Raw genomic sequence first — 24,641 nt, 5'->3', positions numbered from 1 at the left:
CCAGTTGACAGTCTCTTTGCTTTTTCATATCCCTGTAGTTTACTTCTAATCTATTTGAGATCCTTTTCTTCTAAAAGACAGTCTCTGTAACTAAACGACCCCTATAACTTCGTTGATAAAAGTAAATTTGGGCTTCCCAAGTCTCTCAAATGAAAAACAATCTCTACATGAACAGGGGTCACAGATCCGTAGACTGACCTTGTGATTCAGCTTCTCTCGAAGGTCACGATGACTCATTGTGCCACTACCATCATGACCTCAGGGGCCCCTGCTTCAGCTTTGTTGGATTATCCTCATTTTCCCTGTATTTTTCCTCAGCCGAGACACAGGAAATGGTATGCTAGGTTGTGTTCTGCACAAGGGTGCCTGACAAAGTGAGTTAGTGTTGGTGGAAATACAACTCATGTTCCTGTGGCCAGCCCTGCCTGGCCTGCCTGCCCAGAGAGGAGTCCTTTTCCTAATTTGCACAAAGGCAGCATATAAATTAGTGAGGCTCACCTGGCCTGCAGTGTTTGCGTTAGACTTAACTACATGGAAACACTAGAGAAAGGAGCATGCGACTGCACAGGCTAGTGCATAACAACATCTCCTACTTGCATTCTCCTCATGAATATCTTCCTCTTGATCTCTGGGGCAGGATTCCTGACAAAGACCACATGCCCATAAATCAACAATTAAAACTCTTCTAGAGTCCTTGGGCAAGGAAAGGATAAGGGTGTTTTGGAAGGGCTCCATAAGAAATAGAGCATTTTCGATACCCTGCTGCCATACAGTAAGTACTCAGTGATGGCAGCTATTATTAGGATTCAGCAGCCTTTGACTTCACTTTTCCCCTTTCTCATGTCCAACTCCATATTCAAACTGATCAATGAAATGATTAGATTTTGAACACTGAACAGAATTTATATGTCCTTAACCTTAATCTTGACCTTGAATCTTAACACAAAGAAATAAACATATCTTTCTTATAAGAACATGATACATGAATAATGTTTATAAAATATTTATAGAAATACTTATGAAAGTACACTTTCACACATAATGTAGAGTGTATATATTAAAGATACTTTCTAGATAAATATATTATTCAAATACCCCTATTTTCAGTATGATGGATTTTTATTTTAGAAATAAAAGCTCTTATCTGTATAATGCTGCTTTTTATAACTGCCAGTTGTAATCCACCAAGGGTCAGGGTGCCTGGTCATTTACCAGGACAGAAATCAGACTCGCTTAGAAAATATCCCTGTCCTCTTTGACTTAGGGCAAGCAATCCTCCCAGACATGTCTCCAGCCTAGGACTGATTTCTTTCTCCTGCTTGGAAGGGCTGATAGCATCTTGCGATTACATTTGCTTGTTAGTGCAGCCTTTTGTAAAGAACTAAAGTGTGCCACTGAGTGTCATTTAGACTCAGTCAAGCTGGATTTATATAAAGTAGAATGTGTTAGAGATAAGAATGGAGAGATATTTTTAGATCTTTTTGAATTTAAAAAGCTTTATGCCACCATTAGCACGTTCATTAAAGTATCATTCAATTATGAGATGGGTTTTTATGCATATATAATGTATCAAATTAAGCAGAGAGAAAATAACTTTAAGACTTCTTATTTTAACTAGCTTTGCATTTCACAGACTTTGGAAAAGGAATTTTTAATTTTTTAATTAATCTTTTTATTAAGGACTCCCTGTAGGGCTGGCAATTCACTGAATACTTTGAGAAAGACAAATAGAGATTACTCTAAAGTAGTGAAGATATCCTATAGGGGTCATTATTTTCTTATTCTACATGGAAACAAGCCTGAACTCCCTCCTCTTCTTCATACCTCTTATCTACCATGCTGTAGATCAGGATCACAAACCCAAAAACCCAGGGAAACCAGACAGGTGAGTAAACAAAGGGACATGTGCCCAGTGTAAGGCAGTAGTGTGTGTGTGTGTGTGTGTGTGTGTGTGTGTGTGTGTATGTAGCTATAAGCCAGAATCAGAACATAGCCCACCAGGGGCAGCTCTGACTTAGAGTGAAATGAAATTAGAAGGCAGAACTTTTAGAAACATTAACAGATAATAGACAGAAAGAAAAAAAAAATGTATCAGGAGTTCTTTGGTTACAAATGACATAAAATGCAACTCCCATTGGCTTTTTAAAGGGGGACATATTTATTATCTCACCTAAGTGAAAAATCCAGATGTAAGACTAGATTCAGGCAGGGCTGGATCTAGCAATTCCAACAATGTCAGCATTGTTTCTCTCTAGTCCTTCCCTCAGCCTTCCAAGGTGTGTCTGCCTTACCCTTCAGGGTTCACATGGAAACCTCAGTAAATTCAAGCTTGTCCATCAGAGTTGAAAAGTAGCTGCCTTGTTCCAAGCTTCACATCTTCACACCATACCTACTAAGAGAAGAAGGGTTCTTTAGCTCCTGCAGAAGAGAGAGTAAATTCCTCCTTCTAAAAAGGGCGAAAAAGTGTCCCTTGTATGTAACTATCTCCAGTGAGGCCCTTCGTCCTATTTTGGACCATAATGGCCAGGAGATGCAATCACTATTCGACTTAAGCCATTGAGAGTTTCGAGGGCTTCTCTGGAGCAGACTTACCCAATAATACATAGCTGAGAATGGCAGAGTAGTTTCTCACTATTTTCTTTAGGGATTACTGCTGTAGAGAAAGGTAAAAAAACAGAATCATAAACAATAGTTACGCATCAGACCGGGGGAAGCTTTTAAAGAAACTGAAAGTAAAACACCAAATTAGTAGGAACAAACTAAGAAAAGATAGCACCAATAATTGTGAAATTGTCCATGTGGAAAGCATGAGGATCAAAGGCATTTGCTGTCGGGGGGAAGTATAAGAACAGAAAATATCTGCTCTAAAAGTACTAGAAGAGAACATGGGATACTTTTTATTTTTATAATTTTAAAGTGAGAATTAGTTAACATACAAAATCAGAAGCCATAAAGGAGAAAAAAATTTTGCGTAAAACTACATGTCTACAGTAAAACAATTTTATTAACAATAAGGCAAGTAACTAACTGGTAACAGTTATAACTCATATGACACACACGGAAAAAAATATCCTTAATGCTGAAAGAACACTTACAAATCAAAAGGAGAGACAAACCCAATAGGAAACTGAGTGTAAGTTATTAAGAGGAAAAAATGGCTTAAAATATGAAAAGATGCTTAACTTCAGTTATAATTAAAGAAATATAAATCAAAAGCAGACATTACTTTTCATATATTAGATTAGCAAAAATTTTTTTAATGTTGGTTTTATACAAAGCTGTAAGGAAATAGACCTTTTCACACATCTTTGATGGGTGCAATCTTTTTAAAGGGCAATTGCCAGTTTTGCTCAAAATTGTACTACCTTACTGCTGTGTAATTTATCTTCAAGGATCGTACCTGCCAATGTCTTTCAGTCAAAGAGTACCAGGAACATGCCTGGTGTTGAACTAGTTGGATTTATGACTTGTTACAGCAAAACAGAATGTGTACTACAGGAAGTGGTGAGATGCCTCAGTGAGAGGGTTCATTTCTAACTCCCTGTTACAAGATTTCATCTTTGGATGCTTTGGGGGAGAATCCAAGAAGTGAGACTTTGCTCTGGATTGGGTGCTGTCAGAAAGTCAGGACCAGTCTATGATTATCTCAATCTTACCTAGAGGAAAGGTAGACTAGAATGAGGCAAAAGCTGTAATCAGTAAAGAAACAGTAACCAGTCTCATTAAGCAGAAGAGAGACTGGTATTTTGTGGTGTTTGTGCAGTGACCTTGTTTTTGTCTGTGCTTAGAGAAAATTATGAAGTGGTCTTATTTAGACTAATTTTAGGATGGTTTCAGAGTGAACTTGTTTGATGTCGGTGTTCTGTGAGATTGTTTATTTCCAGCACAAGAACAATATGGTCCAGCTGTGAGTGCCTTGCTAGCTTCAAACAACACTGAAGCCTATCTGTCGGTGATGTCAGGGGCTGCCTTTTTCTTTCTTATATCTTAAAGATACACTTTGACTTATACAAAGAGATTTATGTACAGAGGTGTTCGATATAATGATATTTATAGCAAAACCTACTAAATGTTCACCAGCAACAGAAAGGCTAAATCAATGATTATTATGTGTATAATGGGTTACTAATGAGGCTATGAAAAATGATACAAAGTTTTGCTGATAGGAAGAATTCTAAAATACTGTTATGTGATAAAAACAAAGTATAAAATAGCATTTGTGTCCAATTACATTGAAGATCATGAGTGTTGTTTGGTAAATACTGTTTCACCCCTCTTCCAGGATACGAATATATTTCCTGACCATGTCATGTTTACATGGGGCCATGTTATTAATTTTTGTAAATTAAGGATGAGTAAGACACGAATCCCTCCCAAATTGTCCATTTAATTATTGATCCAAGGTCCTTGGGAACTCTCATCCTTTGTCTTGGCTGCTGGCAGTGGTCCAGATCTTCATCTGGATTCTAGAATAAGAAAACCATGAGGCAGAGCCTCCAGTTGACCTGCAAGAGAGACACAACATGAGAAAAAAAAAAAAAAAGCCTTATTGTTTAAGCCACTGAGATTTGGGGATTGTTAGTAAACACAGCATCATCTGGTCTATCCTGGCTAATACAGTCTTAGTACCAGGAATTAGTATTGTAATTGAAGCCTTAGTGAAGAAGTTGAAAGACGAAATGTTAGGAGCAAATGTTAGTTCCATTGACTGCATTTGGTGAAGTATCACAAGAAACACACAAGCTCAGAATATAATTAGCTGTTTCATAAGCAGGAATGAATTCAGCTGCTCTTCCAATGGGTAGTTTCTAGCCATCTTTGGTTTCAAGAAAAGTTCCCTTGATGTATGTTTTCTAATATTTGTTCTCTTCCACTGCTTTAGTTTTTGTCCTCAGGATCTCCTTTTTATGTGTGTGTTTGGTCTTCCTTTTCTGCCATTGATAACCGTCACTGTCTCTCAAATACTTTTTAACATCTTACTTCTTTTCTTTATTTTTTATCTTTTACTCTCTATTTCTCTTAAGGCGTTTATTGCGTTTATTGATTTCCTCTTGTGATCAAAATTGTACATAAGAAAGCCAAGCTATCCCAGTAAAAGTAGATTCAGTAGCAAGAAGAGGAAAGCCTGATCAGCACATATAATTAATCACATTCAAAGGGTGGCCACAGCTAATCAGCTTCACTGGTTATATACAATAATAAAGTAAAAGGAGGATTCAACACTGTGTTCTAAAATGATAAATTAACCAAATGTACAAAAGAGTAAAGCTGACTTTGCAGACACAATCCCTCATCTCCTAGGAGCTGACAATTCTTGATGGTCCAACTAATTAAAATAAAATACTGCTAATAAATATATAAGATTTTAATAGTAGTGACAAACCACACTAATATATCAACATGACAGCACAATGGGTGAGTAAAACTTAGAAGAATTCCTTACTTCTTTGAAAGGTACCAAGTCTCAAAAAATTTAAACTTTATAAACAAAACAGAAAAAAATGAAAAATGTCACCGGGTAATGGTTAGAATTTTACTATAAAAAAGGGATTTACTACTGATTAGCAACCTAGAAATCACCTTAGATGGCTCAGCCAGGGCTATGTCCCACCAAGAATTAAACTCTTCATAACTCATTTCAAAACCTGATTAGGCTAAAATGATACCATTTTCTTAAAGATCTGGAAAGATTATCAAAACCCCATGCATAGATTTTTGTGGAAACCTAGGAAGATAAGATACGAAATAATAAAGACAAAAATAATATTATATATAGCATATATATAATAATGTCATATATAATATATTTAAATTTATTCCTGGTTTAATATGAATGTGTTTATTAATTTTGTAATTATTGTAGTAATGGGTTGTCTATCTTTGAAAGTGTTTAAGACATTGAAAGTAACCCAAAATATAAAATGTTTGGAAGATTTTTTTTGATAAACAATATTTAAAAGTTTGGAGAAATTTACTTTGTTAAATTCATACATTTTGTTTCATTAATTTCTATAAGTAGTATTTATAGAAATTAAAAAAAACTGATTATTTACTATAATTGTAAGGTTAGTAAACTACATACTAATAAAGCCAAATATCAGTGAACAGTGCTGTCCCACATAAAGGCCCATCACACAATAAAAACTACTGATAAAATTCTAGTCAAGGGAAAGCAGAAATTTGAAAAATAAGCAAATGAATGAGCATGAAAATTTCAGGTAGCTTGACAGAAACAAAGTAGAATGCAATAGAATCATAGAGACACACTGATCTGGACTGGGTTCGTGGAAGCCCTCACTGACACTGTGATGTTGTGGTGAGATCTAAATGACCAGAAAACAATAGTCCTATCAAGATATGGGGGCAGAGAGTTCTGGGCTAACAACCAGCAAGAATAAGTGTCCTAAAGCAAATGTCCTTTGCTGTATCCAAGATGTAGAAAGAAGGCCGGAACAGCAGGAAAATGGTAGGTGAGTGTCAGAATAGTAGGAGAAAAGACCAGATCATGGAGGGTCTGTGAGCCACAGCAAGAGGTGGAGATTTATCCCCAGCACAATGACAAGTCATTGGAAGGTCGGACACAGAACAGTCAGGAATCAATTAACTTGTTAGTCATTGTTCCTCTTTGGGAGTAGATTGTTGGGGAGCGAGAGGTGAGGGTAGGAGACTAGTTCTGTCTTTATCTGGATTCTAGGGCAAGTATTTCCTTGTCCCATGAAGCCTCCTCTGCTCACCTGAATGGAGATAATGTCTCTCTTCTTTACATTGTGTGGCTACTGCCTTAGGATATTCATTATATTCAGTTTTGTATTTTAGGGAGCTGTTACATTTCATCTCCCCTTGAAAATCTTAGAATTTAAGATCCTACAAGGTAGTGACTATTCCATGTATATCTTTTGCATTTGTAACAGAACTTAATTTAGTGGCTAATACAAAATGAATAGTACATGAGAAGTAAGAAATAATTTATTTAGCTCAGTGGCAACACATAGAATCAGTTCAGCTCCAATCCACATAATTGTTGAAAGAATTAAAAAATAAATGACTGCTGAAATTCACATTAACAAAGTATGAAGAAGGTGGGGAAACTAGATGTCTCAACTTTTTATTTAGGACGAATTCAATGTCTGTTGTGAATAAAACAGAGAAAATAGAACTGTTTTAAAAAATAAGGGTTAAATTAATCTAGGTGAGAAAAATAGTATTGAAAATGTTACTGTCAGTTTGACAAAGTCCTTTGAAAAAAATGAAGAAAGAAACCAGTAGCTTCTGTATTCTATGTTGTTGGTAGGAAAAGAAATTAAGAATAGACAATATTAAAGGGACAAAATATCATGTATCAGAAGAGAATGAGGTGTACAAGAGAAGGCCAGGACTTAGGAGATATATTGGGGTCAGCACAGAATGGTGAGCATGGGTGAGAAGGAAGAAGACTTCAAAGGTGTGTGACATGAGGTATGTATTAATGATACTTCTGAATAGAAGCAGAGAAAATGCTTTAGGTCGATAAAACCAGTAGGGTATAAACTTGTTTACTTACCTGGGGAGAACTCTGTGAAGTTGGAAAAACAGTTTCCAGCCAAAAAAAGGAATATTAGTTATCATCTACCCAAGCTTCATATTTTGTAGATGAGGAAATGGAGCTGCAGGAAATGAAACAGCGTGCTGAGTAATAGAAATGCTAAAATGTGAACCCAGTTTTTCTTTCCTTTTTCTTTTATTATTATTTTTTAAATTGAAGTATATCAGTTTACAATGTTGTGTCAAGTTCCTTCTGTTACAGCACAGGGAACTATATTTAATGTCTTGTAGTAACCTGTATGAAAAAGAATATGAAAACGAATATAGGTATGTATATGTATGACTGAACCCAGTTTTTCTAATTCCTGCTCCTTGCTCTTGCCAGTATACTCTGAAAATTGGATGATTACCATCTGTTTCCCCTTATTTTTGTCATAATACTTTCAGCTCTTTTGGGGAAATTCATTCTTGCCATTGTCTACCATCTTAGGGGACGGTTTGGTCAAGTTGTCCCCCAGCTAGGGCTTTAGTATATGACCCAATGCTAGACAGGTCAGGCTCACTCTCTGGGACTTTGGCTCCTGACACACTTATTCTAGGACAAGAAAACTGAGGAAGCTGAATCATTGTGGCAGTGGCAAGCTGACAAGCCTGTCTGTCCAATTCAGCTACTTGGATCCCTGGAGCCATCTCATTTTTTGCTCCTAGTGAGCCTGGTTCTTTCACTTTTCCTTCTATTTTTTGAATTTCCCCCTGTTACTTACATGTATTTATTTTTTATTATGTTTTTTAAAGTTTTTGCTTAGTCTAGCAAAATCCATTTCTTTTGCTTACAACCAAAAACACTCAAATTACTGCTCTTCTATGAAAACAAACATGGCAGGACATGAGAGGAGAAATTAAAGAAATAGGGGAAAGGGAAAGCAATGACAGAACTGAAGTTTTACAAGTAAGACTGAAGCAGAATTTCAGATTAGGATGTACTTGTATTCATTCATGTACTGATTTAATACATTTTTTATTAAATATCTAACCTGTCTGTCAGGGATGAGATAACAAGTGGGCATCCAACTGAATGGAAGTAAAGAGATCCCACAACACATGTCAGGGACTCAGCAGGCGAGCTGGACAGCCTGATGCAAAGATAGGGGGACCCAAAGCAAGGGCTAATTGATTTGGGAAAGGAGCAGTCAGAACAGGATCTACAGGACAACTGAGCTACTCTGACGCCTAGAGCCACCGTATTCTTACTCCTGAGCCTGATTCTTTCACTCTTCCTTTGATCCTGGAAATTCTGAAATTGATCTCTGCAGCTGAGATCACAGGTAGCTGAGTCCATAGAGGGTGCTAAGAACAAAAGGCAGAGAGATTCCTGTACTGTCTTTCCATCTCTCACCTGGGCCTTGGAGCTCTATTAAAATGTCACTGGAGAAAAATGGTCCAAGAGATGTGACTGGAATTCTTGCCTGATTTTGCATTTATTACCCCTGAGCCAGATAGTTCATCTTGCAGGGCCTTAATTTCCTCTTCTATACAATGAAGAAACAACACCCGCTCTGTTAACCTTCTGAGTTGTGAGAAACACATGAGAAAATGGATGCAATAGCTTAGTAAATTGAGAAAAAAAGATCAAGAGAAAAATGTTACTTTCCCTTTGGCATCATTTCCACCCTTTGTTATGAACAGTCATTTCTCAGCGATGGCAGAAAGAAGTTTAAAAAAAAAAACACAAAACAGCTAAAGAAAAGGTGATTGAGACTGTAAAGGCCAGCCTTCAGGTTAGTAGCTCCTAGAAATAAGGACAGAACAGAGGCTCTGGGAAGAGATTTGACAAAAATTAAACTGCAAGAAATGTGTATTATGACTGAGAAATTACCAGAGTATTTCTTCAGAAAATATGTCTATTTCCATTAGAAATAATCAGTTTGAGGATGAGAACATATCTCTTATTTCTGAATCCCCATGCATCTAGCATAGGTTTATCACAAATGAATATTCATTGAATAACTGAATGAACCAAAGTTACTCTTGCCTTGGCCCAAATGCATGAACTTTCCCAGTGTGATACTCATAACTCCTAAAATAGCGGCATTGGCATGCTGTTCAGAATGGCAAACTAGTTACAAAAGTTTGCCTACTGTCCCTCTGGAGTCTTGTAATTTTACATCACTGAAGTAAAATTACAGAAAAATAGTACAAGAAAACAAGAATGGAAATAAACTCATAGTAATAAAGGTGAGGTACCAGTACTTTACGAGGTGGTTCAGTTCCATGAAAGCAAGAATGAGGGAAAGAGAGAAGTGAAGTAGGGAAGAATGAGTAGAAAATTAAAGTAGTGCATCTCTGAGCTGGTTGAACCTTTTTAACTTAGGCAGCAGATTTCTTGGTTTCAGAGAGATCTTCAGAGAGGCCATATGAGTTACTATGTCCCAGCACAGTCCATAGTCAGGGAAGAGGAGAGAAGTGTTCTGTTAGCTTCTTTTTAGGTCTCCCATTGTTCAAGGCCACGCCATGTCACAGCACCATGTCAAGACTGTGTTACCTACCTCTCTGGGCCAGTTCTGGAACCCCTACAGGCCCAGAAAAGCTACTTAGTCTGGGTCTTCTTGCCAACATTGCACTGTGATTGGGCCTCTTCATGCTATAGTTGTAGCAGCGACTGCAGCAGAGGCCTGGCTCTGCGACTGCGGGGATGGATTGAGCCATTGTAGATGTGCTCTGGGCAAGAGGCCAAAGGGATGACTGAGGCACACAGGGAGAGCAGAGTGGCTGCATGGATCTGCAGGAGTACTTACACTAAGCCCAGTGCACCTTCCAAACACCTTTTTCAGGAGTTTACTTTAGCCTAGCAAAACGAGGGAATAAATGTGAGAGGCAGGAAATGGAGAAACAAAACTGAGGGTCAATGAAAGGAAGAATGACAGCTAGGGAGCAAGACTGCCTTGCTGGAGAGCAAAAAATGCATATTAGAGCAGAAAAATGGAGGCCTTTCTCTGAAAGATACTCATAAAAAGTTGTCTGTTTAAGATATGATAAGATCAAATTGTTCAAGAAAAAGAAGGCAATTAGAAATTCCAGAAACCCAAACCAAATCAAACAGCAAATTCCAATAACTGACTGTAGAGACAATTATATATGCTAATAACCTTGAATATATAAAAGTGAAAAGTATAAATGTTAGAAGTTAAGCTAAGATAAAGATTTGAAGAGATGAAAGAAAAGCTAGAGACACTCACATTTCCACCTTACAAATTAGGCATTTGCGATATTGGTGATCAAAAATTGGTGATTCATTGTGAGATGAATGAATATTGAGAAGAATTAATTCAAGTGACTTTAAAACATAGTAATTTGACTGTACATTCCTAGCAGAATTTATTCTAAAAACAAAGTCATAAAAAAATTGAATATCATTATGTAATATTTTAAATTTCTAATTACCCAGTGCAGAATAGAAGAAATAAACAATTATGATAATATCTTTAGGAACCAAGGTTTGTAAAATAAAAAATACAAATTCAAAATATTAAGTAAAAGTCATGTAATGTCTTTACTGAAATATCAGTTCAGCTTATTTTTTTTATCTTGCTAAAAATAACAAAGTATAACACCTTATTACATACCTTTTTATATTGAAAACGCCTAGAAACAGTGACAACCACTGCATTAATTACTATTTAATCAGAAATACACATTAGTATCCCTGTCTTGGATTTGATCACAGTTCCCACAAAATCTAGGATTCCATTCTTTGAGATAAGTTAACTAGGCAGAGATATTTAGAAGAGTGTGTCAACTGAAATAAAATCCACAACCTAAAAGTTGAGAGTTATGTTTTATTTGGCGGACTTTCTGACGGCTCGAGCCCAAGAGGCAGCCTCTCAGATTGCTCTAAGAGACTGTTCTGCCCAGGCAAGGGAGAAGCCAGGATGTATAGGAGTTTTGGCAACAAAGACTAGGTAGTTGGAACATCAAAATATTACTGTTAATTAAAGAAAACCAGATATCTCAGTATATGGAAAGGTTTGGGCTCATTGAACTCATTCCTTTGATAAGCACCTAGCTATCTAGGACCAATATCCTGAGTTCCCTCAGGGTTCACCATTGAGGGTGGCAGCAGATCCCGGGCTGCCCGCTTGTCTCCACCCTGCGTTCCCTCTGCTCACTGTCAAGGGTGGCGGTTGTGGCTGATGACTTAATGTCCACAGCATCCTTTGCTGATATGGCTGGCAATATTTTTCATTCACAAGAGAAATGAAAGGAGCTCTGACCTAGTTATCTAAATATCTTACAGCTCGTAAAGTAGATATTAGACATGATCCAGGGCCATATTAATTAGAATGTTAAAGAGTTTTAATTTTGAAAATTAAAACGCACCTTTTTGTATTGCATCATAACATGGTTTATTCTCAATTTGTTCATGGTTTCTTTGAAAGTCAAGTTTATATAGAATTACTGGAATTAAAAGAAAAATCAGAAAATCTTTAGCATTTAAACATGAACTGTTTTGAATTGACTTGCAGTTATTTCATTTGCAGATTTTTTTAAGCTATTGCGGACAGTTTAGGGATGAAAGTCATCCAGAAGAACAATAAATATTTTGTCATTAGTCAAAAGTGGATTTCTAGGAGAGTCAGCTGATTCTTCAAATTTTAAAAAGAAGAATAATAGAACCGCTAAAATTTTATTCCTGAAGTGGTTGCTTTCTTCATGTCAAGCAATGAGATTATAGGCAGATTTGTCACATAACTGTGTTACCCTCCAAAGGGGAAAAGGGCTCAGTTCTTGTCTTGCCTGAAAGAGAAGAGTTCAGATGGGAGACAAAAGCGTTGTGTAGCAAAAGATATTAAAGATTTTCTTAACAAAGTGAAAGTATACCTTCAAGAGCAGGAGGCAGGCTGATCCAGGAGATGATGGCCTGGTCTTTCTCAGTCCCGTTTTATACCCTCGCATACGTGTAGTCTCCTGATTGATTGGTGGCTCTTGCCCCTGATGTACTTAGTCATGCTTGTCCCCATCTGCACATGTGCTTGCACACAGAAAAGCCCAGGGGAGGAGGGCTTAAACTGCAATGCTAATTATATGGCAGTGAGCATCTGGTCATGTCCAGTTAGGTCCTTGTTGATACTGTGCAGTCTTGGCCATTGGGTCCCTACCAGTTTCTTACTGGCACTCATTTAGAGGAAGTAGAGCCCCTTATGCTGAAAGCGGGCATATCACCATCTTCTGGACTAACCTCCCTCTCCTCCGCCTGTCTACCCAGTGCTCCCACTTGTCTACTGTCTAACAATTGGAGTAATATGTCACATCTGTAGAGGGACTTGAATTGCATCGTTCTGTACAGTAAGCATTTTTCTATCATCTTGGCTAGGAAGAAAGCTCAGGAGAGTCCCTAGCTTTTGAAGTAATTTTGAAAACGAACCCTTTATATTTTGCAGAATACATTTTTTGACAAATTAACTAGAATTATGAGAGTTTGGGAAAATAAGTCCTCTGAACTTCCTGGGGTTAGTGAGAGTTTAACTTGTTTTCACAAAGAATCTTTCTGTTTTTTTGGCCTTCCATCGGCAGCTTGAAAGACGACTTCTGCAGTTAAACTTGTGTCAAAGTCTCACTTTCAGAGAAAGAGACCAGTCTAGCCATTTGAATCTGGCAGAAAGAACTCTTTAACTTGCCTTGACAATGGGAAGAATTTTTCTAGCATGGCTGATTTCAAAATACTACTAATGGAATATCACCAAATGTGAGTTGGAAAGAGATTTCCAGGAACACCGCATTATATAATATGTCCAACATACAGATACAATAAATCTAAATAATTTCAAGAGCATAGATAATAGTAAGATATCAAATAGATAATATTGAAATCAATAATAGTAAAAAAAAATTAGGGAAAGATGAGGCCTGATTATTTAGTGCATAATATAATTTACTTAGCTGTAAGCTTGCTTTATTTTTAATGATGATTGTGTTTTACAAACAGCTTACAAAATTCCTAAATTTAATCACTGACTCTGATGAGCTGGTCGGGCTGGTTCTGGTATACCTGTGGTCCTGATGGTATGTGTGCCTGGTTTCAGTTGTTTTATAAGCCCAGCAATCCCATTTTTGTCCTTGATTTACTTAAGTTAGATCTGTGCCTTTATAATAAATCTTTCTCTCTTATACATAAGCTAACTCACATTCCATTTTGGCCATGTGTACCACGGGTAGCTGTTTTACTAAAAATTGGCTCTCACTACAATTTTAAAGATAGGAGAAATAGGAAAATATATTTTAAAAGACTTGAACAGTGCTTCCTTTTTGCTGATGCCTTGTGTAAAGTATTGTGGTTAATATTTTGATATAAACTAATTTCTGCTTCTTTTCCTCATGGTTTCTCATACCAATTATTCTCTTGCCATCCAGGCAGCCACAATAGCTTTGCTTGTGAATGCCCTCAGGGCCATTGAGAGTATAACTGAGAAGAAGGCATTGCTCATCTTCCAGTTTCAAATTAGGCTTTTTAAAAAGTCCATGGTATAAGCTACAGTCTTGAAAGCAAGCCTTTCTAATGTAGAAGCTAGGCTTCTTTGAGTGATAAAACATTTTGATGATCTCTGAAGCCTGAAATTCGTGGAATTCTCAGAGCACAATGTTTATGTATAAATCAGAGAATGAAGGGGAATCTGTGACAATGTAAAAGTAATTTTCTGTCTCAAAGAGAGGGAAATTAGGGTAATGGGTAATAAGGGAGAATTATTAAGGACATGCCTAGACCTTAGATTGTGAATCCCTGCAGGGTGCTCATGGGTTTTTCCACATTTCTGGAATGGGGCTGGGTGGGCAGTGGCATGATGGAAACGATGATGGAAACCCAAAACATACTTGAGAATACGTCTCCCAGAATATAAAAGACACGGGTTTCTGCAGGGTTTCCAGCATGGTCCCTGAGCAGTAAAGCAGAATGCGGGAGAGGGTGTACCAATGCCTGGGTCTAAGGGCAGCTTCATAGCTCCCCTGACTCCCAAGGAGAAGAGAGGAGATGCTGAGACCAGTGGACTGGGAGAAACCTAATAGCAGGGGAAAAGGATGCAGGGTCCACATTCGAATTAACCAGAGGCTATTGCAGCACTGGAAACTCCAGCAGGGAATGCTACAAAGACCATCTGCCAGTTTCCAGACACACTGAACTGCCCCCAGAGAGGCCAGGAACAACAGAAGATGGTAGCTGGATCAGAGGTAGCAACTTGCCCCCATGAGTAAGCCCCAGGGAATGCGTATTCCCTCTATAGACAACAGGAGAAAGAGAAGGGGATGAGAAACACAATCTGAATTGACTGATTAGGTGAGGTGACTAAACTTCACAGTGGGAATGATTGAGTTCTCCTCAATGGGTAAAATTTTAGTATCTACCTTTCATAGACTACAGCCTTGTGAACAAGGTTACATTGTGTTGTATATAGAGAAACTTTAACAGTTACCTTTTTCACACCTGAGAGTCTTCAAAAGTAAAATTTATAAGCACTTCCCACTAAAAATTTCTAGGTCTGTTTAAGGTTAGGAACAGGGATCAGAAGATTTGAGATTTAGAACCCAAATATTCCTTGCCCCCATTTTCTATCCTGAAGGGGAAAAAAATGGAGTCCAAGAACAACCAAAGTACATTCTCTTTATTTGAATCATGAGCTTTAACCAAACTTAAATGTGATGTGACTCTCAAGAAATATATTGTGGAACTCTTTTAACTAGAATAATGCAACCTTTGGCACCATTTGCATCAACATTAATGCCACTAAAAAAGTCAAAGTTAAAATTTTTTTGTTCATATATACGCCTTGTTCACTTAAGTTTGGACTGCTCCTTAAATATCACCCGTCATTCCAGGTTGTTCTGCGTGTTATAGTTTCAGGCTATGGTTTAATGTTAGTATCATTTCTTCTTCGTTACCCTACAGTATCAGAGGATTCTACACAATCTGAAATTCTCGTTAAGAAGTTTATTCAAACATTGGGATCTCTTAAATTTAGAAGTTCACTTAAATTATTTTGTTGTAAATTCTTGAATTTCAGTATATCAAAGTGCTACACACTTTCTGCTTATATGAGTTGCAACACACTAACTTAAAGCCAAAGTCAAAATTAGACTATTTACAAATAATAGCAGCTAATGCATAGATCATGATAAACTAGTGCAGAGTACTTGGCAAAGATTTTGCAGCATAGCTGCCTGCCTTCCCTGATTTGGGCTGAACTGGATGTAAAAGATTTTTAAATATTACGATGGCTCATTACCTTGAACTATTTCATTTATAGTTTAATTATTAATTAACACCACAACCATTTGCAGTTACCACTATAGTATTTATAAAACATGTACAGTAGTATTTTGATTTTTTAACCATTTTTACAATCCTATTCATGTGTTCCTGCTGAATACCTACCCAGTTTTTCTTACTGATAAAGATGACATTGGAGAACACAGCCTAGGTGTTAGGTGTTAGAAACAGCCTTCCTTACGTGGAGCACCTGACTTAGGCAGACTAATCGCCCTGTCACTGGAAGTCCTAGAACACTGCAGACCACTTCTAGGGGGATTGTGGTGGTGGTTGGGAGTTGCCTCTGGGAAACCTAAAGTGTATAGGAACAAGCAGAAGAGTAGCTAACTCCTAAAAGGAGAAGGAAGAGGGTGAGATACAGACCCTTATCCCAAATCATCCAATTTTCCAAGTCATTCCACCTCCACTGTGGAAGAGGGCAACAAAGTGGAGAGTTGCTGTTCTGGTTACACTGCTGGATGTCCTTCCTTTAAGACAGATACGTGAGGCAGGGAGCAAGAAAAGTTTCCCTTGAAATACTGCTCAGAATTCTGTTTCCTTAATCTGTTTGGCTTGAGCCTATCCCTGACCAGGAGTGTGGCTTTCCCCTCAGGGGAGGAATTTATCAGAAAGTCTTACTCCCAACCTCAAGGGGCCATTGTCCCCACAGCACCACTTTTTCTTTTTTAGGCGGCCACCTGGAATGCTGATGACCAGTGTTTATTTGGCCCTTTGATGTTCTGAAATTTGTCAGAACGATAAATCAATGTAATAACTCTAAAGTCATTCTCTATTCAATAGTCTGTCCCAAATAATGTCAAATCAACTTTTCAAGGTTTCTAAAGTGAGATAGAGACAGAAATAAAATTGCTAACAACATAGAGATGACCAGAATTTCAATGTAAACCTCTCTTGTTATGCATTTCTTGGGGAAAAATTAAATTTAAAAGATTAAATCTCATTTAAAATTACAGAATCTAAAGAGATAAATTCAGAAATCAAATTGTCTCACCAGTGAGGTAAATTGCCAAAGAAATGAAAGTACAAAACCTATAAGTTAAAGTCTTAAGAGAATTAAAACTTAAAATCAAATGTACTTGTTCCAATGAATTAAAATTCAAATAGAGTCCAGGACTTCAGAGTCCAAAGGTTAATAGGACACAGAATATTCCAACAGTTCTGGATCCAAAAAATTTAGAAAACAAGCCAATCCACAGACTTGATGCAGTTTCCCAAACCCAGGATTTAGTGTTATCAAAAACCAAAGTAGAAACTCAAGCACTCAGGAGCAAAGAAGGAGACACCAGGAACATCCTGTGTATTTCAACCTCACAGGTGGGAATCAACCCATGGTCAGTATCCAGGGTCTATGCCTAGGTTCCTTAAACTTAGTCGCGGGAAATTTCCCATTTAGAGATTCATTTCGGCTGTATGATTATACTGGCAGGAAGTTCACCTATGCTTATGATTTTCTCTCACAGAGAGGGACATTTTTGACAGCACTGCATTTTGCAAAGCTTGAAAATGTCTTGTGGTGGTAGCCCCAGTTACCAGGTTTTAAACAGAGGTATCTTTTCTGCATACTTAATACTTATTAATTTCCATTTGCTCATTGGTCCTGGTGTTTCTGGTCCTCCAAGGCTGAAATGAATGTAAGTTATACCCACTGACAGAGTCTATAATACATCCAGTATTTTCAGTCCTGCTGCAGAAGCTTTTGACAGTGCATCTTGCTGTGAAATTCTTTAAGTCAAAGGCACCTGCCTCCTAGAAAGATTCCTCCTTCATCTCCACATTCATTTCAGCAGAAATCATCCTCAACCTATTCAAATACTGAAGTTTCTCTTGAGTCTTTAGTATGTACCTCTGGGGTCTAAGATAGACTGATATTCCTGCTGTGTGCTCCTAAGACATGGAAATTTCTCACATCTTTAATGTGTTGAACATGAACAGTGTTTCTCTCATTATTTTATCTTTTTCTGCCTCAATCATCTCAATTATTTTCAGAAAGTTGAATCTGCTTCTTAAATGGATCCTTTTCTTCCAACCAATATAAAATTAGTACTGTTTACAGAACTTCAAGATCTTGGTTTTTTCACTGTTACTCTGCTTTCTGGACAGACATTTATTTGTCTAACAATGTTTCATAAATTTAGTTTAGGGAGGATCTTTTATAATAAGAAATAGGAAATGAGTGAGCGCTGGTCCTGCCAAAGCAACTATTTTTCAAATAAATCTTGGCCACCTCCATGTCTGTGAATTGGATATTCTCACCCAGGAGGAATTCTCCCATCAGACCAACATCTGTCCAAACCCTGACCTTGATCTATTCTCCAGTTTGGCTTCCCTTGAATAAAGTTAATGCACTTTCTTTTGGAACCTCAATGACTTAAATTTATTAATCAGGTTCCCCCAGGACACAGGCAATAGCTGTTGCCTCCCCACACACAGTAAGAGCTTCATTTCTCTTTGGTCTTCCGTAATCCTTTGAATATTTTATGATGGTCTTCTGGTCTTCCTTTGGCAGACCAGTCCACTTCATTTTAACCACTTCGAACAGCTGTGACCATCTTTAAGGGGTCATTTCCAGATAACTCTTACCATAGATGCTAATTATGATTTTAACAGGGTTTCCTTCTGTTCTGAATTTTTCTGGATCTCTATCCCTTCTGGGTTTTCCCAGGAAGTTTTCTGAGAACTTCTCTCTCTTTCTCCACTAGATTCTGTCAGAACCCAGCACAAGTATCATTTAGTCAATTATGTGCTCCATTTCTGAATCACATTTTCAGAAAGGTTAGAACTAGATCTGTCTCCTGTGCACTTTTATCTCTCTCTGTCCCAGCCTTCTTAATCATTTTTCCATTTGTATCTCTCTGGTCTGCCTCTAAAATTTTAATTTCCTTCTAAGGAAGGAGGAATTCTCCCTCTAACTTAATTCTTTGTTCTTACCTGCTGCTCCTTTTCTGATAATGAGACTGCAGGATATTTTTCAAACTACTCTGGTTTCTCTTTGGTTTCCCGAACAAAACTAATTGCTAGAACTGGAATATTCAAGGCACAAGATTCTCAGTTACTTTATCTCCATCTGTGAATTAACACTTTGTATTTACAAAATCTAAAGGCATAGTCAGATAACATATCTTCAACTTCAAAGCCAATCTGGACTTAAGGATCTGTAAACAAAAGTTTGACAGCAAGGAGTTAGCCCACCAACCCGTGGCAAAAATCATGTTTTATAGGTTTGAAGCTTTATATAATTTTGGTGTCTCCCTTTTAAGAAAAAAGACACAAAATTTTGAATACAAAATTAGATAAGAAAAATACATAGTCATTGAGAATGAGAAAAAAAATCACAGTAAGTCATAAACTTTTAAAATCTGATAAAAGTCACCAAATTTAGAAAATGAATATGTTATTAATTGTTTAAAACATCATGGTAAAATTTTTCTCCTATATTTTTAGTTGCATACTTTTTGATTGCCTCTTCTTACAATAATGATACTTCCACAAAATTTTCTGTAGAAACTGTAGGAAGATAGGAAGACAATTCAGCCTGTTCTTAGGTTGATTAAATTTTTTATGATTGATAGGACCCACCAAATAATTCATACACTGATGTATTTAGTATTCATCATACTGCTACAGAGCTGTGGTCTACAAAGAGGAGTTCTGTTATATTATTTTCTACCTAAATGCTATCAATAAAAGAAAAATAATAATTACTATATTCATAAATATATATCCTGCTTTATGAAATATATTTTGTTTTTAAAAATTGAAGTCAGTTTACAATATTTGTGTCAATTTCTAGTGTCCAGCATAATAGTTCAGTCATACATTTGCATACGTATATTTGTTTTCATATTCTTTTTCATTATAAGTTACTACAAGATACTGAATATAGTTCCCTGTGCTATACAGTATAAAATTGTTGTTAATCTATTTTATATATAGTTGGTAGTATCTGCAAATCTTGAACTCCCAGTTTATCAGTTTATCCCTTCTCTCCCCCTTCCCCCACTGGTAACCATAAGTTTATTTTCTATGTCTGAGTCTATTTCTGTTTTGTGAATAAGTTCATTGTCTTTTTTTTTTAGATTCCACATATAAGTGATATCATATGGTATTTTTCTTTCTCTTTCTGACTTGCTTCACTTAGCATGACAATTCTAGGTCCATCCATGTTGCTGCAAATGGCATTACTTTATTATTTTTTATGGCTGAATAGTATTCCATTGTGTAAATATACCACAGCTTTATCTGGTCATGTGTCAATGGACATTTAGATTGTTTCCATGCCTTGGCTATTGTAAATAGTGCTACTATAAACACTGGGGTGGATGTATCTTTTTGAATTAAAGTTCCCTTTGGATATATGCCCAGGAGTGGGATTGCTGGATTATATGGTAAATCTATTTTTAGTCTTTTTAGGAATCTCCATACTGTGCCAAACTATATTCCCACCAACAATTTAGGAGGGTTCCCTTTTCTCCACAGCCTCTCCAGCAATTATTGTTCGTGTACTTTTTAATGACAGCCACTCTGACTGGTGTGAGGTCATATCTCATTGTAGTTTTGATTTGCCTGTCTCTGATAATTAGCAATATTGAGCATTTTTTTCATGTGCCTATTGGCCATCTGTATGTCTTCACTGGAGAATTTGCTTGTTTAGGTCTTCTGCCCATTTTTGGATTTTTTTTTTTTTTTTTGAGTTATATGAGCTTATATTGTTGATGAATGGGAACTTTTATTTTGACCAGGGATTAATGAGAAATGAATAACTATATCTAATTTTCTATGTTTATAGGTAGCAGAATAGTTCACATGTCAAACCTTGTTTTTCTTCCTTTGACAAGCTGTGAGCTGCACATGCTCCGTCCTTTATGGCAAACTCATAAAGAGGGAGTTGGAGCCGAGGGAGGGCAATAGAGAGAAACAGAAAATTTCTGCTGGTGGTACTTTCTTCAAGTGGGGAAGAAGCAGTCCTTTCTAGCAATTATCCTAATTCAAGACTTTTCTCCACTGTTTGATGAGTGTCAGAAGGAAGGCAAGATTCATGTGGGGTTTAGGAGAGAATAAGCAGTGGGGGCACTGCTCTGCCCCTGGACTGTGGAAAGCAGTCACCTGCGTGGCTCAGTTTAGCTGAGCCCTGGGACACTGGCCTGGGCTTTAGAACCAAAGCCTCGGAGTGATAGGGGACATGCACAGCATGGCCTTGTCTTCTTGGAGACCTCCAGGAAACAGTGACTTGTGGAAGGATAAGATGGGCTCTTCAGGGTCCTGGACTCTTCTCGCCTCTTTCTCTATCACCAACTTTAAAATAAATTACAGACATTTGATAATCAATGACTGGTCAGAATTTCTAAATTAAGGGAATAAATTCAAAATTATCCTTTAGAAAGAAAGGAGGAAAGACATAAATATTTTCTTGGCCTTATATGTTTCAAGAATGATATTACGTGTTTCACAAATTTTCTCCTTCAATTCTTAAAATAAAATTGTGTATTATCAACTTCATTTTACAAATAGGAAACATATCCCAGGAGATACTGGAAAACTTAATAGGAGATAAAACTTTGAACTGAAATTAATATCGTTTGATTCCAAAACTTTATTATATCTCATATAGGAACATTAAACTGTATTAGTATGAACTTTCCCTATTAAAAAAATTCCCAAATGAATTCATTTCAAAGGAAAGTATCTTTTACTTTCACTCTCCTCAAATTGCAATATCAGATAAGCTTTTGACAAAGCTGGAACTCCCATTGCATGGGGTTGTTTCCATATTCAGGAGTCTGGGCTTGATCTGCTATGTAATTATTTTCAGGTTCTAAAAATAAAAATCCCATGCCAGTAAAGCAGATAGGGAGACGTTTTCAGTCTTCAGCAAAGAGCCTGAGAACATAAATGACATCTCCAAAATTCTTAATATTTCCAGACAACTCAAATGCTAGTTTATACAGCTCATTTCTAGCTGTCAAGATTTCACATTGCCATTAACAAGAGGCACTGAATGCAAGATACTTTTCTGAAAATGCCTTCATGTGTTAAGAATCACTGAAGAATTCATGTCACAGTATGCCTTTGAGCTTTTCCCACCATAGAAAGAAAGTAAATTGAATTGTAATGGCAACTATAGCTATCTCTAGCTACATTATAAGCTTGTCTGCCCTTCTACAAGAAGTTCTCATTCTGCAAGAAGTTTTCCAATTTATTTTACCAAACTGTTTAAGCAAAAACAAGCATATTTGAGCTATTTATGAAAGTTAAAGAAATTAGTTTTTTTAAAAAGAAGGAAAAATATTGCTATTAACCTATATTCTCGGAGAGAACCCAAGAGGACAAACCACAGCAGAGGCCTAAGGAAAACAAAAAGCCTGGGAAAAAGTTAAAAAAGAAATTGTCAGGTCCAGGTCCAAAAACATGAAGGAAAGGCAAATTTATCCCATTGGAAAAATGAGAAAAGCAATAGTTCATACAGTGCTGTATCCTCAGTTTCATTTTCCTGACCTGGGGATAAGGAATCACACCAGCATCAAAGAGGCAAATGATGGAAGACTAAGACTCATCTCCAACTTTCCCTTCCCTTTCAGTCCCTCACTGACCTCTCCACGTAGAACCCATATCCCAGCTTCTTCCTCCCCAAGACGTACAGACCTCTACAGTTGCCTCAGAACATTCTAAGACCATCAGGGTCCTGGGCAATCATACATTTGGTGATCCCACTCTGCCCTACAGCAAACATTAAAACACATCCACATCCTGCAAAGCTGACATGATTTAAAAATAGTTACCTTTTTGGAGCACGCACTTACTGACAGGCACAGGCACACTTTATGCCTGTTCCATTGTCACAGCCATCCTTTACGTAAGTAACTTGCCAGGAGTCACATAACTAGTAAATAACAGAACCAAAATTTTAGCCTAGGGCAGTATTGTTCAAAACACCATGAACTTATCACTTAACTATCGTGACATGATGGTGTGTTCCATAGATATTTAAGTACATATTTCGGTACTTAAGTTTTGCAGTTGTCTTTTCATATTTTGGTGCCAGTGTTTTTTTGTTTTTTTTTTTTCAATCACCATGATGTTTCATAGTCCCTTTAAAAAAGCATAATATCTCTTTGTTCTGTTCCCACAGTGAGTATTAAGTAAAACAACACAACTGCCCTCATCACATCATGTTTTTCATGATGGCTCCCTTTCTAGAATGTCAAAAGTTAAATAGTAAAATACTTACTCAGAGAGGTGCCCAGGAAATGTTTAACAGAGTCAAACTGAAGTGTGGCAATAGAAGGGTCAAGAACCTAGAACTGAGCCACTTGCTAAGGACAATTCACCGAGGATTAACTAGGGGCTGGTAATTGGAGGAAGGACTGGCACTGAGGAAAGGGCTGATTAAGTCATAATGCGGTAATAGGGAGGGCTGTTAGAGAGGCAGTGGCTTGGACATCATGCCCCCAAATCAAGCTTACAAATTCAAAAGGAGGGTTACACTGAATATTTTTCTAGAGAACTTCAAAAAAAGGAGAGATAATCCCAATGGAGTTGGCCAACAGGCTGATGATTATAATTATCATCTCTCAGGGGGGTCTTATATCCCTAACATTTTATTGCCACATGCTTTGAAATTTATACTATTTATAAAATACTGATGTTTAACCCCATAATTGTGTTATACCAATTATAAGTGTGTCGTTAAGCCCACAAAATGTTATATATTATTTATGGCAGGTTGTTGTCTTTCCATTTATTTAAAAACACTTCCTGTATCTTTTTAATTCAAAGGGTATTGTTAGAAATTTTTTAGTTCCTTTGCTAAGGTAACCATAGAGATTCAACAGTTAAATCAATTTAAGACATTTACTAAGCTTTAACTATGGGCTTATCATTTATTGGCTCAGAAGTGGGGAAACAAACCTCTTACTGTTTTAACGAATGAAAATATATGTGCATGCCAGTTCGTGAAAAACATTAAGCAACATACCATCATTTCTTATATGAACGCTATAGAAACTAAGGGCCATAGAGGAAAGAATATCGAAGTAGTAAGACTGAAATTATGAAGGACGATTTCCCCGGGCAGAGCAACAGTGGAGAGTTTCTGAGCACATGAATTTCAAAGTCAAAGAGACCTGCATTCACAACAGTTCCCACTGCCTGTTTTCTTTGTGACTTTGAACAAAGTTATTTAATAGCTTATGTCTCAATTTCCTCACCCATTAAACAGAAATAATAGTCACTCATTGAGTTGTGGCAAAGATTCAAGTAAGACAGTTACTGCAAAGTGCTCACGATAGAGTCAGGCCCATCCAAGATGCTTAATGCTGGTGAGGTAATTAATGATGAATGCTGTTGCAGGAGTGGCTGCTGTCATGGTCCCAGTCTTAGCAGTAGTGGTGGTGGTGGCAGCAGCACTGGCGGCAGCGGTATTAACAATAGTCATAACAATAATTACTCGGGCTGAAGTGTGAGTATCAGCAAAGAGTAGAGGAGAGGATACTCTAATGGTGGCAACAGGATGGACAGAGATTAGGAAATAGCCGTACGTGTTTATTTTTCGATCAATGAGGTCACCTAGTTAAAATGTAAAAGGAATTAGAAAGTAATGGGAAATAAACCTGGGTAAATGAATTAACAGTAGACTTCAAATTACTAAGACGAGTCATTTTTTTTCTTTGTTGGAGGTGAGAGTGGGTGGGTAATCACCAAACAATTCCTCTAATAATTTTCAGTTTGCCTTGTGATGCATATACCTGGCTGAATGAGATGGAAAGCAAGCTATCATTTTGAATAGAAGGGAAAGAATATTTGAGTG

General features: G+C 37.1%; 2 protein-coding genes and 1 long non-coding RNA gene across 4 annotated transcripts in view; 2 read left to right on the top strand and 1 right to left on the bottom strand.

The window, feature by feature from the left end:
- The window catches only part of TMTC2 (transmembrane O-mannosyltransferase targeting cadherins 2), a 481,591-nt gene that overhangs the window by 34,829 nt on the left and 422,121 nt on the right, over positions 1-24,641 (top strand). The window lies entirely within an intron of this gene.
- Positions 1-24,641, top strand: part of METTL25 (methyltransferase like 25) — a 200,160-nt gene that overhangs the window by 110,697 nt on the left and 64,822 nt on the right. The window lies entirely within an intron of this gene.
- LOC123617990 (uncharacterized) lies at positions 2,301-23,127 on the bottom strand. The gene is made up of 5 exons (XR_006726317.2): positions 23,064-23,127; positions 22,615-22,715; positions 20,942-21,130; positions 7,541-7,643; positions 2,301-4,505 (listed from the first exon to the last, which is right to left on the bottom strand). It is a non-coding gene; the product is annotated as an uncharacterized LOC123617990 (long non-coding RNA).

This window comes from Camelus bactrianus, chromosome 12 (assembly GCF_048773025.1).
Source record: "Camelus bactrianus isolate YW-2024 breed Bactrian camel chromosome 12, ASM4877302v1, whole genome shotgun sequence".
NCBI lineage: Eukaryota > Metazoa > Chordata > Mammalia > Artiodactyla > Camelidae > Camelus > Camelus bactrianus.
This window is presented reverse-complemented; position numbering and strand designations above follow the sequence as displayed.